Genomic DNA, 20,842 nt, shown 5'->3' with positions numbered 1-20,842 from the left:
GTTACGGACATTTATTTACTTTTAGTGAGAGTGGAGAATTTCGGTTGATTTCGTTTTTATTTTAAGATGAAATCTGCACACGTCGTCCCAACATCAGTCGACGTGGAGCTATCGTGACTACACAATCATGTATGAGTTCATTTTTTGTTCAGTTTTCGAGGAAACTAATCATTGACTTGCATCTTGTAGAAGACGCGCTCCTGTTATCTTACAGCTGGAAAGCCACTACTTTGATAAACATAAATTTGGTACTCTGACTTGTTAAGACTGTTTTTGCTTCTCATAAACTTTTTCTAGAAGCATGTAAAAAGTTATCATCATAGGAGTGACAGTCATTAAAAGTTCGTACCATCTTCGTACTCGTGAATATGAAACCATTTTGGTTATTTTTAATGTTATACAGAGAACACCGAGAATTTTAATACATCACGTGATGAGAAAGAAAGTATATATTTGTTGTTCCTATTGAATACGCCTTGTAATGAATTAATTAATTAGTGATTCACATGGAACACTAACTTGAATGGTTTCTGTAGTGCATAAGTCAAAATAGCCCAAGGTTGATAACATGTTTCACATGAATGCAGAGTGCTCCCACATTTTGGGAGTGTTTTGGCACCAGTAGAATAAAAAATGGGAACAGGAGTATTTTCAAGGAACAAGTCCAGTAGCCGATTATTGTAAGAAATTGATGGCAGCCATATTTGCACTAGAACAGGAGGTATTAATTTGTTTGAAGGAGTCACCGAGGTAGAAGCCATTTGCTATGCCAGTGAATACATGGAAAATTATTTTTATTTTAATGCCATTGGAGGTTTTTTTAATTCCCTTGCAGTTTCTTTGATTTGAGGGTCAGTTTTTTTTACAAATGGCAATTGCTTTGTGTTAGGTATCAAAATGACCTTGAATTCTATCTATTGCTATTATGTGGTAACATTTGCTTCATATGTTCTTGAATTATGCGAGGTGTTAATTTCAGTCAGGTCTTGAGAAAGTGAAGATTCTAACAGTGGTTATATATATACACTGGAGAACATTGCAAAGTGCAGCGAATACAAGCTTTAGTAAGTCGTATTGATTACGAGGCTGATTTTACTGCTTCTGTATATTACATAAGACATACTTAACAGATTTGTTAAGCTTAGTGTTCTTTTTAGTTTGGTTGTGTTGCCTCAGTTCTGTATTCATATTATGTGTTTTTCTGTGCGGATTACCATAGTAATTAAATTGGATCTCAGAACATGTGTTTGATAACTTTCTAGATACAGGTTAAAGGAAAAGATTAATGTAAATGTTTGAGCATGTTGCATCATTGCATGAGGTCATTTGGAAGATCATATTGTGGATTTGTAAATGAGAAAAAGCATTTTCGGAGTACCGATGTGGACCACATTTAGAGAACTGTGTAATGTCTAACTTTCCTGATAACTGTTGACTTGAGGTCACGTGATGAGGAATATCTAAGTTACTATATCTACATCAGTTTCTGCAGCCCAAAAAGACTACTACAGACAGTTTGCACCATCAGTGTTCAGATTAATTTGTACTCAGAAGGTTGTTTAGTGGCTAATTTTGTTTGTGGTTTGTTAAACATTGCTGTCAGTAGCCGTTTGTAGCGTACAGTGAATAATGAGTTAGAAAGGATGTGGAAAGAAGCCATTATGGCCCAGTTAAGATACTGCCCTGAACGAACTGAGTAAAACTACAAAATCCTGAGAATAGTCTTTCTGGAGCCAAGACTTGAACCCAGGACCTATGTAATACAATTCAGGACTGTTTGATAATTTTTTCTGGGTTTGTTATTCGTTGTGAAATATTTTACATCACAATATTTTTAGGTGTTGAGTTCTAGTTTGTGAACGATAACATTTTAAACATGAGAAAATAAATATGAATCTGGATAAAACCACGTAATTTCTACCCTTCACCAGTTTCTTGTTTAGGATGATAATCTCGAGGAGGGTAAGATGGAGGAATAGGAATTTCATATGCAATTATGGTTGAGAAACCTTAGTGGATGTTAACATTTAGAATACTGAGTTGCAGATGGAAGGACATTACATTAGAACTGATCTTAAAACATTTAGGGTAGGAAACTGTGGACTGGATTCATCTGGCTCAGAGTTGTGGTCAGTGGCGTTATGTTGATATGGTAATGAACTTTTGGGTACTGTAAAGAATGGGGAATTGCTTAAATAGCTGAGTGATTGTTTCTCAAGGACTGTTCTCCGTTAGGTTCTTATAGGGTAGTGTATAAGAGGAACATGTCACCGTTGATCTGCTGGGTTGTCCGATGAAATGAAGTTACAACCCAGAAGATCAACAGTGACATGTTCACCGCCATACAGGATGAACACACACCTTTGTGGTGAGTGAGGTAGAAAATGGATTTTAGTTTTGTGGGGGTGTGGTAGTCATTTCAGAAATATTTGTGGACACTTTAATCCTTTTTGAAATTGGGCATTTAGGGTTTTCTTGGAGAAGACATTTTCCGTTTTGATAAGGCGCCACTGAAATGAATCACATTCTGAAACATTTCTCTTTCATATATATGATTTATTTAACGACGCTTTGTCAGTAGCTGAGGTTATAAAGCGTAGAATGAGAGGATGATTGTGAATAATGAATTTGAAAGTATGTGAAAGGAAGCGGCCGTGGTCTAATTTAGGGTATATTACTCGGAATTTACATGGAACGACTTGGTAAAACCACGAAAACTCTGATTCAGGATAGACTGTCTCCGGGGGATTTGAATTCAGGATTTAACGAAAACGAAGCAGAAGTAGCTAACCACTCGACCAAGACGTTCGGCTATTTATATATTCTTGTACACACACATTACATGCAAGATCTTCTGCATGACTTCGAAACGTTTCTTTCTTCAGGAAGAACATAAAGTGCCCAGGAAAATATTTGAAACTTTAGGGTTGTTGCGTCGTGTACGCTGGTAGGTTAGTGACGTTTCAGAGGTAAATTAAGATGGCGATGGGTTGCACTGATGGCTAAAACGAGGAAGCATGAAGTGCGTACAGAATGTGATGGGAAGTTCGGTTAATTAGTGACCTTAAAACAAGAAGGATGTTGTAAGAATATTCGCTGTTTTATCCGGAAGGAGACGAAGGACCAGGCACAGGAAGGTCGTCGTCCATCACCAGCGCAGTGGACTCTTTGTTGTTGCGGGCATTGGGGCAGGGAAGTGTTCATTTTGTGTTCTCCGAGAGGCAACTGGAAGTAAGTCGCTTAAATATTTTAAGCAGGGGCTCGCCTAAGTAATACATAAGAAGTCAGTCCTTACCGCAAAGAAAACACAACTGTTCACTGTTACAAATATCAACTGTCTGATGATGTTTAAGGAAACAAGACTGGAGAGATAGGTGAATTCCTACGGGAATACACAATCGCCCTTCCTTTTTTTATTTTGCAAATTCCAGATTTTTATAAAAGATCTTACTTAGGCAATCTAAAACTGTTCGAGTCACGTGGTCTCCATCATGTTCCGTAAATCAATAATGATATGGCGGAAGGCGCTTTAGCGTTGTGTTGGCACACTGGTGAACTCATGCGCACGTGGTCGTATGATTGAATCCATACAGTCACCATGTTGCTATTTTACGTTATGCAAAGTTTTAACCAGTGTTTCGCATTTTCTGAAATTCCCCACCATACATCACGCTGTATGGCGCTAGTATTGATCCCACCACACGAGTTTGTTTCCCCCGCCATATTGGTATTTGGCGTTTGAGGAAAACTGAAAAGTGCGATTTTAGGGTTGTCCTCGGTGGTATAGGTATGAGCAGTCTTATATGTTTTCATAAAAAGCTGTTCCGCTATACGCCATGTAGGCGCTTAGGGGGAGAGACGGTATATAACTCCCGTTCATTCTTAATCTCGGCACTAGATGGGGTGAGTGGTCAGCGTCACGCCCCGGCTGGGCTTTACCATGGGGAAAGGACCATGGTACTCATTGGGGGGGGGGGGGGGTCTGGACGCAGAAGCAAGAGGAAAATCCTCTTCTCCTGTCGGGGGCCGAACCCCGGTTGTCCAGTCCGTAGCCCGTCATATCGTGTATAAAAGGCATATTAATCGATGTTTGCAGTGAGAATTACATGATACACAAATACAAAATGTGGATTTGTTATTCATTGTCGAAGCAGGTGGGACATGCAATTGCTACTGGGCTTTAAAGGGCCAATTCTGACAGTAACTACTTGTCATTACGTGAATGTTTCAGGGCTGAGAAGTTTAGGAAGTCAACACATATGTTGTGGTATTGACGCATGTTAGTAATCGTACAAGGGCTTGTGTGGCGTATTTTAGAGGCCTCTGTGTGGTTTGCTGGCAGTTATACAACCAGAAAGTTTCTGGAACATTTGCTTAATAATTTAATATTAAATGTATAGAATTTAAAGTGCTTGAATTAGATGTGTTCTGTCAGCAATCGTCAATAGGCCCAAATAGTCTCTTCAAAAAATTGTTCTTGAAGGAAATTTATATATATATATATATATATATATATATATATATATATATATATATTCCACCACACAAAGTCGTAGTGTTGCCAAATTTTAATTTTTTTAATTTTGTCACTTAAAATGAACCAAGCTGAGGTAAGGGCTCCTGTGACATGATGTTCACAAAACTGCGAAAAATCTTTACGTCAAATCGTGAGGTTTGATTGCCAGCACTGCTGTTTTGTATTGGGAGTTTCTGGGTCCGTACAGTTAAAGGTCGGTTTAATCTTAAAACAAGATAAGAAAGTTACAGTCACCGGAAGATACGGAATTACCCTTTGCGCCCCACCATTCTTAATGCCCCTTGCTGTTCCGAGAACTGTGACGAAGGCCCTTGCGTCTCAGCCCCCCCCCCCCCCCCCTCAGCCCCCGAAAGGACAGCATTTCAGTCTGGTTTACGTAGCTTCTAATTTAAGTACGTGGCTTAAACAATAATTTTGCGTCCTGCTCAGGTCTTCAATATTGTTTCTTGATTAAAAGTTGATTGTTGAGGGGTGGACAGCGTGGTTTCAAATCGAGGGCCTTGACTTTTTTATCGATACAAAGTACTCGATTTTATATGTCGAGGTGATTTCTCGTAACTTGTTAATTTTCACGAAAAATGAAGATGGCTCTCGTTTGCGTTGTTTTACCATGTTGAGAAGAAGTTTACCGACGTTTCGGAGGTGTTTGCTGACTCTCATCAGGGCGTTGCCGCATCGCACTACGCGAACAGCGTACTTGAGCAGTCAAGCATGATGGACGTTGGCTGTTATGTTAGTAGTATATGCTTAAGTTCGTGCAAATTGTGAGCGAACAGAAGCGTCTGCTAGGTCGAACGTCCGCTCATTCGGAAGCTGTCGTCGCCCTGATGTGGGGGCGGGGGGGGGGGGGTGAAGGTTGAAGGTTTGTTAGCGGACTTATAATGCGAAATTACACCATTCGGGTGACATTGTTGAGCGTTTACGTGTAAGAATCGTGTCTGCCGTGCTGTTTCAAAACTACGTGCACATAGCAGGCCATGGACGAGCCGACATTATTATTTTTTAATTACACTGTTTCCATTTCGTAAATACTGATGAGGATGTGGATATTTGAAGTCAGTATTTGTCGTGGAATACGATGTAGTTTAAAGTCATAGACTATTTATTCTTTTTTCAGGAGAAATGCGCCTAGAAGATGTTAATTTTGAACAATCCAATGACGTCATGGTCGCAGGCCCCGCCCTCCCTCCCTCTTGGTTGGGCGTGTATAAGATGTCGAACCTAAAAGTAACAGGATAACGCAAATGAACACTTCTTAGGTATTTCGACTGCTGTATTTAGGCCTGAAAGTTTTCCACTGATTTGATGGACGTCATTACTTGTTGGGTATAAAATTCATTTATTTAACATGTATATTCCATTACAGACTATCTTCAGATTTTCCTACTCTGTGCTGAGGAAGTTGTTCTGCAACAGGAACACCTGTACTTGACGAATGTGCTCTAAACATGCATTCTTCCATTTAAGTAATTCCGGCCTCGGTTGTAAGGTATTCGCATTTTAGAGTGACGAAAGTTTTTCTGTCGAAAGATGTTCAAATGTGGTTCCTTTAGGGCCTATTAATATTAATCTACTGCCCATTTCAATCGGCCTTTCTCATGTATTATTTATTTTTGTTGAGTGTCATAAGTTCAGTTTGCATTTCTTACAAAGTACAAATTAGTTTAAAAGAAATAAATTCAAAACTGGAATGAAAATATTTCCATTTTGATGACGTCAGTGAAATCACGTCCATTTGTTTCAATTTGGAGCGCTGCTGTTTCGCACGTTTGACATTATCGAAACTATTGAATCATCGCGTGCATCTTGTCCAAACATCCGCCGATTTTATACAATCTCTGACTCGAGACAAGGGGTGTGTTGCCCTGCGCAACAGGAGAAAAATAGACGGTCGCGATCCTAAGGACGGGAGAGGGTAGTGTCAGCCGTTCTATGGGACTAGAAAACATCAGTCCCGCTACGTCTGTTAACACGTCATTGGAACAATCCTCGTAACACAGTCACAGGAGTGCCGTTTGCAGGCGAAGGAGCCATGGACATTTTATCGGCAACTGAGGTGGGAGTGACGATGACGAAGTGACTCTTGTTCTTTCTGTGTCGAGCGTGATAAGAGGACGTCATTTTCCTTGACGGATCGTTTTTGTTGTATCAACGGCTTTATAGATACGAGCAAGCAGCTAATCGGCATTTCCACGAAATTGGTAGCAATTTTCCTCCGGTTGAAAAAACGCATTGTACCCAAAGAATTGAATCACTAGAACAAAGTGGAGCATATTCTGTGCCAGTAAAACTAAATCTTAAAACAAAAACAGAGCGTTCAAGTGATTCACTGTCTTGATCCTTGTCCAGAAATGAAACCTGAGGTCAATGTTTTCAGCATGGCGTGGCCAAGACTTCATCAGCGGCTCGTAACGGTCTCTCATGCGCCAAGTAGTTTGTTTGCACGTTTCTTTACTAACATGGCATTTCGGCAGGTATATTTTGCACCTCAAAAGCACAGCTGCATCAGCGCACGTCGCCCTGTGCTTTTATGGATCGCCGTCGGCAGAACGTTTGTACGTACCAAGGAAGCAAACAAGTGGGGCCTGATGTTTTCTGTTTTGGGAGAATATTATCTGGGCATGCGCAGAACCTCATTCCAGATGTGTGACTTTGCACTGTCACGCTGCAAGCTTGAGTCTGTTATGTAAGGTAATGGAAGTTATGAGCGAATGGACGCACGTCGGCGTAAATGCTTACAGGTGGTACCAGAAAGATGTGTACACAAAGGGATAGTTTATCTTTTTATAATGTGATTTCATTGTGAGTTACTCGGGGAAAAATTGAATTAAGGAGATATGTCTATTGTGTGACCAAACAATTAATGATTATGCCGATCATGCGCTTCTGGTTTTATTAGGATGGTAACATCGCAGAAATTATGGTGGGTTGAATATGGTAAGTTTTGTGGTGAATTTTGGCGGAAAGCCATTTGGAAGACGAAGAAGTAGATGGAAGATAATTAAAATGAGGTGTCTTGGTAACGTTTGAGATTTTGATGTGGATTGGCGCACGGTCAGGCCCGAATGGCAGAAGTTGCGTCGAACCTTTGGATTCGGTTGCTTACAAGTAGTGCAAAGGCTATTATTATTGGTGGAGGTCAGGTTGGTTCGTTAGAACGGAAAACGCTAGGGGGAGGAGTCGTGTTGATTAGGTCGTCAAATTAAAATACTTTCCAATGAGAATAGAAGAAATGGGCATCAGATTTGCTAGTCATTGTACTTGATGGTATTTCAGGGTTCGGAGTTCAAAGTGGAGGCAGAAATCGCTAATGATGTGACCGAAGACATCAAAATTTGAACAAAGGTCACATCTGGACTTCCAGCTATACGATTATCACTAAATATAGACCTAGTTAAGAATTATGAATGTTTGAAGAATGATTATCAGGTTAATAACGAAATACTTGGGGAAATTTCTTTTACGACGCACGGTGAATGGCCGAAAGAGTTGCCCGGATCCCAGGACTTTGTGCGCCGTCATCGTCTTGTATTCCCAAAAGAGAATTTTTGAAACTGGTGTGCCCGTTAGTCACGTGATTGTGGCTAGTTCTTTCTAACGGACCCAACGGGGGCAGGTATTTCCCCCCCACCTTTCGTCTGAGGACAACTTTGTGTTCTGCAAAGGCAGGCGACGGGGAAAGATTGGAAATGAAGTACAGTAAAACCTCTTGCGGTTCCGCGAAAATGTATCCAACTTACACGCGTTTGTTGATGCAGTCGAACAATCGAACTGTATTGAATTGCAACCGCCATTGAATATTCTCGGTGCTCTCTGGCCGAGGCGTCGTGCAGACATCAGTCTGTCTGGCTTTCAAGTTTGTATTCAGGACGCTGTCGTTCCAGACTGGAATTTGCATAAGTGTTCTGTTGAAGCGCGGGTATGATTTATAGAAATGTTCTTAACGGGCATATGCACGAGTCCTTCCTTTTTAACTAACTTTTGAACCATTTTGATGGGCAAAGCCTTTTGTCAGAGGCAAGACAATTTTTTCTTTGGTCCAGGAGCCGGTCGAGAGATTAAGGACCTTTCAGGAAGCTGTGTTTTAGTGATCAATAAAAGGAATTCAGAGTGCAGTTTTTAATGTTACAAGGAATGACAAAAAATCTGACATTGTCTTACATACTATATTTTCTTTGTAACAGTTATGCTGGTTGGCCGCAGGCCTGCCTGCGTTATTTTTGATTTGGACTCATTTGGTTTTTGCTTGGTGTTTGTGAGATAGAAGCGTCTCTGGTCCACGGCCTTAACAGGGTCAGATTCAGTATCTTGGAATTTCTGTCTGCAGTAGGAAAGAAATTTCATTACCTTTCAGGTTTCAGTAATCGTGCTGTGATTACATTCAAACCAAATAAATTATTTTCACCGGACTTTATTCAATTTACTCCACCGTTCTGCCTGTGGATGGTTTGCTGTAGAAGAGACACCAAACAAAATGTTTCCAGCACGTAACATGTCATATCTGATTCCTGATTTACATTTTAAAACTTCCCGTATCAGCCGAGCGTTGGGTCATATGCGATGTCCCTAACCTTTGGGGCCGAGTGTGTGAGGATTTGCTCGTAACTGTTGTGCGCAATGGCGGAATGTTGATTAGCAGGAAAGCCGAATAACTTTGGGGGTGGGGGGCTGTTGCAGTGCTACTCATCCACCACAGACAACCGGGATTGATTTCGAATGGGCTTCCGGGGTGATAAGCCAGCGTTTAACCTCCTCAGTCGTTCGAGTCTTGTTTCAAGCGAGGTTATCTATATTTCCTACAGAACAGTAAAGAAATTCAGATTTAGTGTGGAAGCTTAGGGTCTTTTTGATTTGTCACCCAGCTGTTGGTGCCCCTTCATTGTAGTTGAATCTGTCGACACGTATTATAAAAATGACAATGCAATATTTTATGAATGTTTTTTGTCGATAAATACGCATTGAATGCGTAATACGGATTGAGATAAGTCCGCTCAGAAACCAAACTTCACACCGTTAAACGAAGTGAATACCAAATCATTCGCCATAATACACACGCCAAATGACCACTAAGCAAAGGTTTTGGCGAAGATGGATGTCTTCTGGCGTCAAGGACCTCTGAAACGTTTGTTAACTTCTGCTAGACTGGATGGCGCTATAAGCCAAAAGACGGCCATCTTCGGATTCACCGCCGCGGAAACCTCAAAATCCTTCTGTAGCCGGACAAACCTTGATTTGATGTCCGTGTGCGCACTCCACTTATGTTGTTGATTTATTTATGACTTCGTGGTACGCGAACTAAGTAAGAAAATCAAAAGTTAGTTTTAACATAAGTAACAGTTTTCCCTGAAAGCATTAGGTGAGTGGTACATTTAATGTGTTCAATTAGAATTAGTAGTACGCCAGCGAAAAAGGTTGAGAACCCCTGGCCTAGAGTGAGGGCTGTTCATTCTGTTTGAAATGGTTTCATAAAGTAAACGACTACAAGAGAAGTTTTACTGCACATGATTTGTATTCTTTATTAGAAAATATTTTAAGTCTGTGTAACTACATATATCCGAAGGGCTGCTTTGTGCGGAAGTCTTGAAGGAACTGTCAGAGGAGACGGACGTTTAGACTATGGAATTAGATGGAGATACCATTCTGGACCCTCTGTGAGCTGTCTTCGATCAACAGCCCGTCAAACGACCCTTGAGACGGACAGTCTGAGCAGCTGAGCAAACCGGTGCGAGAAGGTGGAACCGTCCTACGTATTTATAAAGGTTTTGGCGTTTTGAATACTTCATGAATGAATGAATTACAATCATAATGGCTGGATAATAAAATTAGTTTCCCAAAGACAGTGCTTGTTCGACTTGAATGTAAATGGAATCCCTTTGACCTTAAAAATTATATAACTCCGTTTTGAAACAAACATGTTGGGAAATATATGCATAGTGTAATGTGTGAGTGTTTGGCCAGGGAGCCGGGGTAACTCAGTCAGTCTAGTGACCGACTTCGATCCCCAACAGGGGCAAGGACTTTTCCTGTAGCTTCTGCGTCGAGACCGGCTCTGGGTCCCACCCCGCCTCCTGCCCAAAGGGTACCGGGGTCTTTCCCCCTCTAGTGTCGAGGATAAGAATGAGTAGGAGCTTTTCCCAGGCACGTAAAATACGTGTTTTATTTTGTTCCTTTTTGTCCGTCCTTGTCATTTCAAAATTATTTCCGAAAATGTCGATATTGTGTCCATGGTCGGATACAGCAACGCCATTTGACGTTCTACACAATTTTTAGTGACCTGTGTGACAATCGAGACGTTCTGTAAACAAGTACACATCGCTCACAAGTGCCTCCCAAAATAATAAGCCTCTGAGAGACATACAGTGGTACAGATACACGTCCTCGGGGAAAGGGTGGGCATGAACGGATACGCTATATACTCTTTCACAAAAACATGCGTCCGTATCGAAATTATAAAGGAGGGAGATCTTTCAGTTGCACCCTCAGACAGACACTTCGCCGTTTTGCTGCCCTGCCCTTTGACCTTTCTTGCGAGTTGTAAGAGCAGTGCCATCTTAAAAGACAGCTGTTCCGTGTTTTCACTTCGTAAAATGTCACCACTCGCTGTGAAAGCCGTCGTAGATTTCAAGGACCGATCTTCGTGCAGTTTGCGTGTTACTTTTCTGTGGTTATGCTCTCTCCCATTTCGGAAGCTAACGAAATGCGTTCGTCCGTTGCCATGAGAATGTTACGGAAACAATTGTAACCCTCCACCCCTCACTCTTTGTGGTTCTTGAGTGCCAAACGTCCAAGTTGATTGGTCCTTTTGCTGGACTGGAATAGGAAGAAACAAATCGGAAGATGAAGGCGTAGGTGGGAGAATGGATCTTGGGAAGGTGTGAATAGGTTCATTTAACTCACTGGTGGTCTCTTGTGGGCATGTTTATGAACCTGTGTTCCGTTAAAGACGTTCTTAAGTATGTGTGCGTGGTCTGGTGTGGGAAGAAGACGGAATAATGCTCTCGTTGTTGTATTTATCTCCTTTCCGTGGGAACCCCCCCCCCCCCTCTCCGCCACTTGCTACACCTGTTTGCTGCAAGCTTTCGGTATTCCGGCAAGGTCACTGTGACAGAGAGAGAGAGAGGGGGAGGGGGATTGGTCTGCAGACCCACCTGTGACACACTTACGCCTTTGTCCTACTTCTACCATATTGTTTGCATTCTTTGCATAAAGAGTGTAATGCCACTCGAAGTATGAACGTCCGTCTGTCTGTCTAAGCGTCACCCAAAACTAGTTGATGAATTTGGACAGAATTTTGTCGTCTGTTGAAGAAAGAGAGATAGTGTCCAGCCGATAAATCAGTATTTATGGAAAATTTCATCTTCTTAGTTGCAACGTCTTGATTGAACTTCAGAAAGTGAAACTTCCTTATTAGCTGTCGCCATTATCGTCCTGCAACATTAGCGTCGTTGTTTACTCATGGTTTAGCGTTTCGGCTGCGACGTCTATTTTTGGCGACAACGTTCCGCGTTTTGGTTGTGTTACTACTGCAACTGCGCATGCGTAGAGCCGGTAACACTTTCGAGTCGAATGACATCTTCCGGGTGTCTTAGTAACAATTTGTCTTCAGTACAGTCAGTAAACTGTGTTTGAAATAGAATGTGTGAAAATTCTGGAATAAGCCCGTTGTTTAAGGAGGACTTCTCCGTAAAGTAACTATAGTTCGCGACTGTAATCTTGGGACTTGCAAAGAATGCAGACGCTATCCTCCCCCCTTCACCCCACTTCCTCAAGTCTCAAGATTACTTCATTCTATTGTTGCTTTGTCACTGTGTATCCATAATTTGTGTACTTACGTATGAATCTCGTACAATAATACGTTAATCATATCAGAAGTATTTGAAGCAGTCGATAACACAAATTATTTTATTCTTGATTCCGTACGCCATTGTGTTTCCTACCGACAGATAACCGCCATTTGTGTATATTATATACCATTCCAGTCTTTCAACCACAAACCAACAATGCCAGCAATATTTGAACATTTGAAACGGACGTTAAAGTATTTTTTTTTCCAGTTATCATCGTCGTCCGTGTTACATACAGACGACGCTGTTTTATCGTATTCTTGTGTTCGTGTTGAATGTCTCTCATTTTCAGTGCGTAAATAGTCACCAGTTCTGAATAAACCTCCGAGGCTTGAAGATTAGGTGTTGCTGGCTCTCGAAGGTCAAGAGTTCACTTCTCCAATGCCTCAACGAAAATTGATGCTGCAGAATCTGGGTTTAACCCACAGTTTTCAAAATGCATGGCTGGAATGCGTTGGGATGCTAGGAATCATGAGCGTCGGTTCACCTTAGAAAGGGTTTTTTTATTCAAGGAAAACGATGTCAGACTTTGAGCATTGAGTAGCCCTGTTTCAATGTCAGCAAAGATGCCTTCACTTTGCAGGAAGGTCAGTGTACCCGTGTATGTGTAGAATACGAAGGGGTTCTCAACGTTTTTGGTCGAAGGTGGAATATGAGGACGTTTTACAAAACGAATTACTGAATTACAAGGATGGTTATCTTGCAGATTATCAGCAGTTGTACCTCGAATAGGATTAGATTGTGTGACCATCTGCTGACGAGTCCAACAGGATATATCACGAATTGAGTGCGTAGCAGTGTTGGTTTATGCATTTAATTTACCTAAATGTGACATTTTCAGCACACAGTTTGCAGCACTGAAGGCATGTGTTCTATCCGAAGCCCTTTGCTTTCTGTTTCAAAGCGCAGCTCTCTTTGGCCATGCGTAATAAAACAAGGTCTCGGCACTATCCATCGGAATATTCAGGTTTAATTAAACGCCAAAGTTGCTTGCAGTCCTTCGTGCTGCATCCATTCCGTCTGCATGATTCCTGGTTTATTTAACGACTATTTTCAACCTCATTAGGTTATATTACTTCAAATGATGACTAGGAAAGGATGTGGATGGAAGCTTTCGTGTCCTGTTTCTAGGTACACCGCAGCACGGATTAAAACCATGAAAATCCAGTCAGGGTAGCCTGTGACGTATACTGAGGTCATGTGCTGCACTAGGGTCACGTATGTTTTAATTCAATGTAAATTTTACAGGTAATTCTTTTTGCACTGGAATTTGCAAAGTAGTCGGTAATAACAAAGGAAATGAATGAATACAGATACTGCGAGCAGCGCAAAACAACGAAGTCGCGTGAGAAATGTTTTTACGGCAAAACCCTTGTCTCCACTCAGGAGTTACGTGGTCACGCATGCGCATATCACCGGGAAGCGATAGCACGTGATCAGAGGTAACCCGTGCACTGTGAGATGTGCGGTCACTACGTTTAGTCTACGGAACACGGAGGTTCGTCACCGAATTAACCAAAGCGGTCTCCTGGACCAGCAAAATCCAGTCGCCTTCAGCTTCTATCTCCTATAGACCCTCCTTGATAAAATCCTCCCATCTACGTCTAGGTCTGCCCAGCTGTCTCTTCCCTTATGACACAACATTTGCAAATAAGTGTCGATGTGTCTTTTCTTGCTGGAAATTTCAAATTAATTGACGTATTTCGAATGTAAAGAAAACACAAAGTGCTCTTTACTACACGTGTTCACGATTTAAATGTGCGTATACGGCGGGAATAAATTTCCGCCCCCTTCGTTGGCAAATGTTTCGGAGTTTTTATTTTTCCACAAAAACATTTTTTTATCGTCTCGGATGTTCCTTCGGAGGAAAGGGTGAGGAGGAATTCTTCTCTCTCATGTTGATATCGTCTTGCGTAGTGTCTGCATTTTATAGTTGCGTGTTCGAACTATGATGACAGGGTATACCAATTTTTCGATCATTTTAAACTGTTCTGGAGAATGTGGAGCATTTCAAGTACTTGGGTACATAATCACGACGGATGTTCCATGCACCAAGGAGGTAAAAGCAAGGATAGCCATGGCCAAGGCAGCCTTCGTCAAGAAGAGGATACTTCTCACTAGCAAGTTGGGCTTGGAGATGAAGAAGAAACTAGTGAAGTGTTACGTATGGAGCAGAGACTTGGACACTCAGGAAGAAGGAACAGAAATACCTGGAGAGTTTTGAAATGTGGTGTTGGAGAAGAATAGAGAAGATCAGGTGGACGGATCGAGTGACCAACGAAGAAGTATTCAGGAGAGTCAACGAGCAAAGAAGCATTCTGCAGGCGATTGCACGAAGGAAAGCTAACTGGATGGGACATATTATGAGAAGGAATGGGTTACTGAGTGATATCATCGAAGGCCACGTTGAAGGAAAGCGAGGACTGGGAAGAAGACGGTTACAGATAACCGACGATCTTAAACAAGGAAAGAAGATGAAGTTCCAGGAATTAAAACGAGAAGCTGAGAATAGGGAAAACTGGAGAGCTCTTTTTGGGCAGAGCAATGGACCTGTCGTAAGACAGAACACTGAATAATAATAATAATAATAATAATAATAATAATAATAATAATAATAATGGACATACCCTGTAAAAGCATCGCTTACATCCATTGATTTACAATGTTCTGTGTGTATTCGACGTCCAGATGGCGGCAAAACTGGGGTTTGATTACAACGGGAGCGGAAAGAAAACCTCAAAACGAAAATGTAAAAGGAAGAATTCTCTAGAAGGAATTTTTAGATAACCATCAGATGGGACAAGTACATTTACCTCTGGGAGGATCAAAGGTACGTGACCTACAGAACAGGAAATGCGAAGGTGGCGGGCTCCCTGCGATGCCACGGCCGGAATTTAACAGCCGTTTTCTGAGTCAGACTTTTGACATCAGCACCTCGTTGGTGGGCAGTGCGATGGCAGCTCAGGACATAAACCTGATACTTGCAAGGAACCGTTTCAGAGAAGGGAATCGACTAAAATTATGAGGAGACATCTGTTCGTGTATTTTTTTTTTCATCCAGCTTCACAAAAATGGGGCCGAACGACATTTCTTGGTCAAATCGGATAAGTTGCTGTACGAGGCACTGCAGACCACTGAGACAGACATCTGAAAACAGTTTACATTAATCCGGTAAGAAAAATCTAGAACACGAGAACTTTCCCCCAGCAAAGTAGCTAGCTATTCGTTGCACAAAGATTGACGTGGGTAAAATGCCGTGGCACACAATGTACCAGCATGGCAAAAAGCTCTGCATCACAAAATACATCGATTTGTAATTTGTTCAGTTCTCCTCAAAAGGACTAGAACTCCGGTCAGATATTGTATAAAATTTTGCAAGCTCACGTACTAAGACTGAAGTATAGTATCAAGAGCTTACAACTTGACTGTGGTCAGCGGTGGAAGTGTGGAATGCATCAGTGTGTCAGCACCAAATTCGTTTATCTTACCCTTCTCATCGACAGATAACACAATCGGTGGTCCCTCCACTACGCGCGTTTATTATAATGGAGGATTGGGAGCTTGCTGAAGGGTGAGAATGGAGGAACAGCCAATGTTTCACAGCGACTTTCGACAGAAAAGAAAAGAAAAACAGCTGTTTGAAAGTTATAAATACTAGTTTCTTCAGGGCTTCGTTTCTAGGAAAAAAGTTAGGAGATTCTAATACAGCCCATAGACCAGGAGAAAAGCCCTACTAGGAATGCGATATACGCGCATGCGCAAGATTTCGCGGTGAGTGACGACCCATCCTAAAAGCATTCGTTCCACAACCACTGAACGAACAACAGACGACAGGCTTTCATGTGTTCTAATGGGTACAGCTTTAAGATTACCTCACAGAGGTACAGCGATTTAATCTAGAATATTATCACAACACCCACAGAACAAATTAGAGTTGGACTCACTACACGCTACTGTTAACTGCTTGATGTTTTCAGTCTGTGTAGTAGTGTAAAACTCTGACGTATCACACTTCTCACCAATAGCAGCCCTCTAGTCCACTTGATAGTAAACATCCCCCCTGCACCGCCCCAGAAACGACTTCCGGTCTCAGCTTTTCTCATGGTCTTTGGACAGTACACATCTCAACATGTCAACTTTGAAATTAAATATGCTAGTGATGTTGTCCCCGATCACCAAGTTTGCCCTGTATAGAACAGTGGTCTGAAAATCATCACCTTCCTTTATCTTATACTTGCATTTCTGGGAAGACGCGAGTGTTCCGTGTCAATTTATACAGTCACCTGTTAGGTAAAGTAATCTTTCAATCTGATACACGAAATTTAATCCCTTTCGCAAAGGAAGACGACAAAAAATAATTATATTTTCAAAAAAGAAACTGCGTGTGTTGATGTTTTGCAGTAATTTCTATGCTCGGCACATCCAGCCACTAGATCCAGCACAAGACAAATCTCGGTGGCAGATTCCGAATATTCGGCACCATTTCACGGCAAGTTCCGTCGTCCTCCCTTACTCGAAGCCTATTTTAAATTCTCCACTCTTCTTCTTGGTCTTTGATGTGGACTTTCTCCAAGAGGTTTTCCTCATCAAAATCCTCCAAACATTTCTTGTATCCCCCGTTTTAGACATGGCCAGTCTGTCGTAACCTCGTATACTTTACTGCCTTAACAATCCTATTTGTAGGTGGGTGACGCGTATAAATCGCATTAGTTCCTCATTACGCAATGCTGGAAATTGTTCACTTAGTAACTGTGAGTTATTTCCTTGTTTCTGATAGCTGGTTGAGGGATGATACCAGTAGAACAGATAAGAACACGTGCTGATAGTAGGACTTCGTGCGTTATACATAGAGCAGAATTCTTGTCAGTGTGTGATTGTGCGCTTTGTGATGATGCGATACGTACAGAATACATCTCGACAAGATAAGGAAAAAGTGCGTCAATTAAGCGATGGTTATATGCTGTTTTGCTGGGAATAGTTTCTGAAATGTTGCCTTGTCATTTTCCGTTTCCTGAGAAGTGAATGTGGAAATCCGTAGTATGGGTTTGAGTTAAATTCGTGCGTAAAATTTTCATTACATTTTCATGCTAAACTTCTGTACTGTTTTCCCTCGCATTGATAAGGTTTTAAAACAAACACGATGTACGCACCTACTATGGGACTCAATGGCCTTTGTCTTTCATCATGAACGCCAGAAAATAATTATTACAATTATTTAAAATTATTGTTTTTCGCCATAATACCTGCACAGAGCAGATAATACGCCAACCAAAATATTCCTTCTGTAAATCTGTGAAGAAGCCGCGGTGGTCTAGCGGTTAGAACGCTGGCCTTGTAATCCTGGGGTCTCGGGTTCGATTTCCGGCGGTGCCTGAATTTATAACTTGTGTTGGGCAAGGCCGTGGTCTAGGCAACACGGAGTTTTCCTCCGTGGCATCCCAACAATTACTCCATTCACACACAGAAGAAGGCAATGGCAAACCACTTCTGGATCATCTGCCAAGAACGTATATGAACAGGTCCCAGTCCGAGAAAAGGATGGAAGGATCCTGTTCATATGGACCTGTTTTCAGACAGAACACTTAAAAAAAAATCTGTGAGTCTAACAAGAAATGGTATAAAATCTAGTTGTGGTACAGATATTTTCCATTTGATGAATGTTCAAGAAAATTAATATATTAATGACACATTACTTGTGTTCTGAAAGTTAGATGCACGTTATTTTGTTTTCTCTACTAACAAAATGGCGTCTTACAACACGCAGCGCCGCGTAGTGGGCGATTGTCTTACAACGTAACATGGCCGGTGTTTGTGACGTAATGACGCTGATTTATACTGGCAGTTTGTGGTAGCGATTTAACCGTATTTCCTGCATTTGTTATGTTATATTCACGTACCTTATTTCATGAAATGGTAAATATGTAACAGTGTTTTAAAATCCAGAGAGAAAAATCTCAAAGGTTAAGTTAAGTTGTCTTTTGTATCCAATGAGTTGCGGGATACCTCATATAAGCCGTGTTTTGTTTGAAGATAAAAAAATGCCAAACTCTTTGCCCTCCCTTTTCACGCTGGCGCCCACAGACTTTATAATGTTTCGTGAGCGTACAAGTACTGTTATTTTTAAACGATATTTAAAAATATCTTTCAACACAAAATATGCGGCAGTGTCCTCGACGTTTGTAGATGAATTCTTACATGCCAGCTGACACGTCGAGTCGTGAATTGGGTCCCGGATTTCCGACTAAATGAGATTTTTGGATTGTCTTTAGACCTCCCACACTGTTGACAGAAAAGACACTGACATATCTGATTTCGGTGAGAGTGTTTTAAGTGTCTCACTCCGGGAGAATGGATGTCTTTGGGAATCAGATGATGAGAATATCTTGACCTAGGACAGGGGACGTAACAGGCGGACGAATGAAATTGCTTAATAGGTTCGTAGGTTCGTGTAATTTGTACTTGTCTGTATCTTTCATCCTCTCGACTCATTGACGTATCCGTTAGTAATGTACTGACGAATTGTCTCAGCCGTTTCTGTACAGTCAGTTTAATTTTTAAACTCGTACCAGAACCATTATTAGACACCGGTATATCAAGATGCAGGGTTTGAAAAACATGGATGCTTACCTCAAAGTCTCGAATTTTTAGTGATTGAAGGGAAATCAAATGTCTATACTAACGAATTTGGCAAGGATTGTAAACATAATAAATGTATTAACTTTGTTTCGAGTTGTTGTGTAAAAATATTCATGGTAAATAACAGTCACTGAGTGTGTGTGATCTGATTTGGCGTTTCAAAATGATATCGGAATTTATTTCGTCTTGCATACGTAAATTTTGTTTGTTATTCACGTGTCACTGGCACGTTCCCGAAATTGGAACAACAGTCTTCTCTAGAATTTCTCTTCAAACTTCTTTCCTCTTATTTGAGTTATCATATGAAGCCATCAGAAGGGAATTCTGTTTTATCTCTACGTTCTTCACTTGCAGGTGACTGTTGTGACTGTTGTGATGTCGACCCACAGATAAGGTTGCGAATCTCAAGAAATGCAGTTTCTCTTGAGAAACGGGCACTGTTGTTGTGCCAGAGGATGTAGTTCTGTGGTATTTTCTACTTAGCAAGTCGTAGGATGTATTTGCCGCTAGTTAAGCAGACATTACCAGAGAATAAGCATTTTATATGGCTACCAACGTGGTTTATGTCTCTCTCAAAAATTTGTTGTTTCTTTTTTTCCAGATGTGCGACTTTATCTCTGTTTTGACTGTGTGTGGGTTCAATAACTGTTTGACTCCCGCCCGTTCCAGGTCTTGAGATGAATCTGTGTTCTATTTGACTGTTGTCATAATTTTGCAGTGCTTATGAACATACGTCATAAACTTGTTAACAGCCATTCAAGTAGACATGCGTGTGATAAGTGTGATTTGGAAACGAAGTTAAAACTTGATTTTTTTATTTTTATTTTTTGAAAATACCGACCTTTTTGCCCACCCCATTTTTCACACAATCTTTTGCACCGTTATGAAATATCCATTTTCATTAGAGTACATGCTTCGGATGTAGTCAGCCACCATCAGGTTAGTAAAAGTAATAAATACATTTTACTACAGAAATGGAAACGGTAGTCGTGCTATAAGCATCCGCAGATATATTAAAAGATTGTCGTTTATAGACCTGATGATGACTGTATACTGTTGAAACATATCTAATAAAATTAACATTTAACGATTGTTTAAAATACTTTCTGAAAAGTGGGTATGTCCAAGAGTAACGTTTCAAAGTAAGGAAAACAAGCTGAGAACACACCATGATGCTGTAATACAGAATATAAGCATGAGATGCAAAGAGTGGTTGGAAGACTTAAATGCTCTCAAGACAAATGAAATCTGCTCGAGCCTTTATCCGCTTCGATTCAGATTCAAAATCCGACGTTTACGATTCCATTTCTGTGGCCTTCATGAGGGAATGGTGGTTCAAGATTTATCAGTAATGGGATGTGTACTGTAAACAGGAATACACGGTTTCCAGCTGTCTTCTTGTCATTTATTGTAAATGCAAATCTACGTTGGACGGAGCTAATAAGAAACCCATACTACGACGCGCCGTAAATGATATTCATGATAAACATTATGTTTAATGTTGGTTGGCTTTTGATCTGCTCGAAGACGTTCAGGTACTTCTCCTTGTAAGCGAATTAAAAAAAACACGTATTTGTTTTACTGCGCTTAATCAAATGAGAGCTTTGATGCCAATTTGTTTCTGGCAGATCGAGAGAGGCATTAAACAGGGGAGTAGAGCGTTTGATGGCGAAGGAACTGGTATTGATGAAGACGGCGGTCTTCTGGGTTGTAACGCCGTGTAATCTGGTAGGAGTTCACCGACGTTTCAGAGGTACCTTTTTTAAACTGTCGCATAAATTGAGAATAACCTGTACTTTACAAATTATTTGCATCAATATGAATT

The 20,842-nt window shown here is 41.1% G+C and overlaps 1 protein-coding gene across 11 annotated transcripts in view; it reads left to right on the top strand.

Annotated features, from left to right (window-relative positions):
• The window catches only part of shep (RNA binding motif single stranded interacting protein alan shepard), a 148,486-nt gene that overhangs the window by 49,336 nt on the left and 78,308 nt on the right, over positions 1 to 20,842 (top strand). The gene's annotated exons all lie outside the window — the stretch shown is intronic.

Source organism: Zootermopsis nevadensis, unplaced genomic scaffold, assembly GCF_977971745.1.
Source record: "Zootermopsis nevadensis isolate Lab colony 2312 unplaced genomic scaffold, Znev_1.0 Znev_ptg000007l, whole genome shotgun sequence".
In the NCBI taxonomy this organism is placed as follows: Eukaryota; Metazoa; Arthropoda; class Insecta; order Blattodea; family Termopsidae; genus Zootermopsis; species Zootermopsis nevadensis.
The sequence above is the reverse complement of the archived record's forward strand: the minus strand, read 5'-3'. Positions and strand labels throughout refer to the sequence as shown.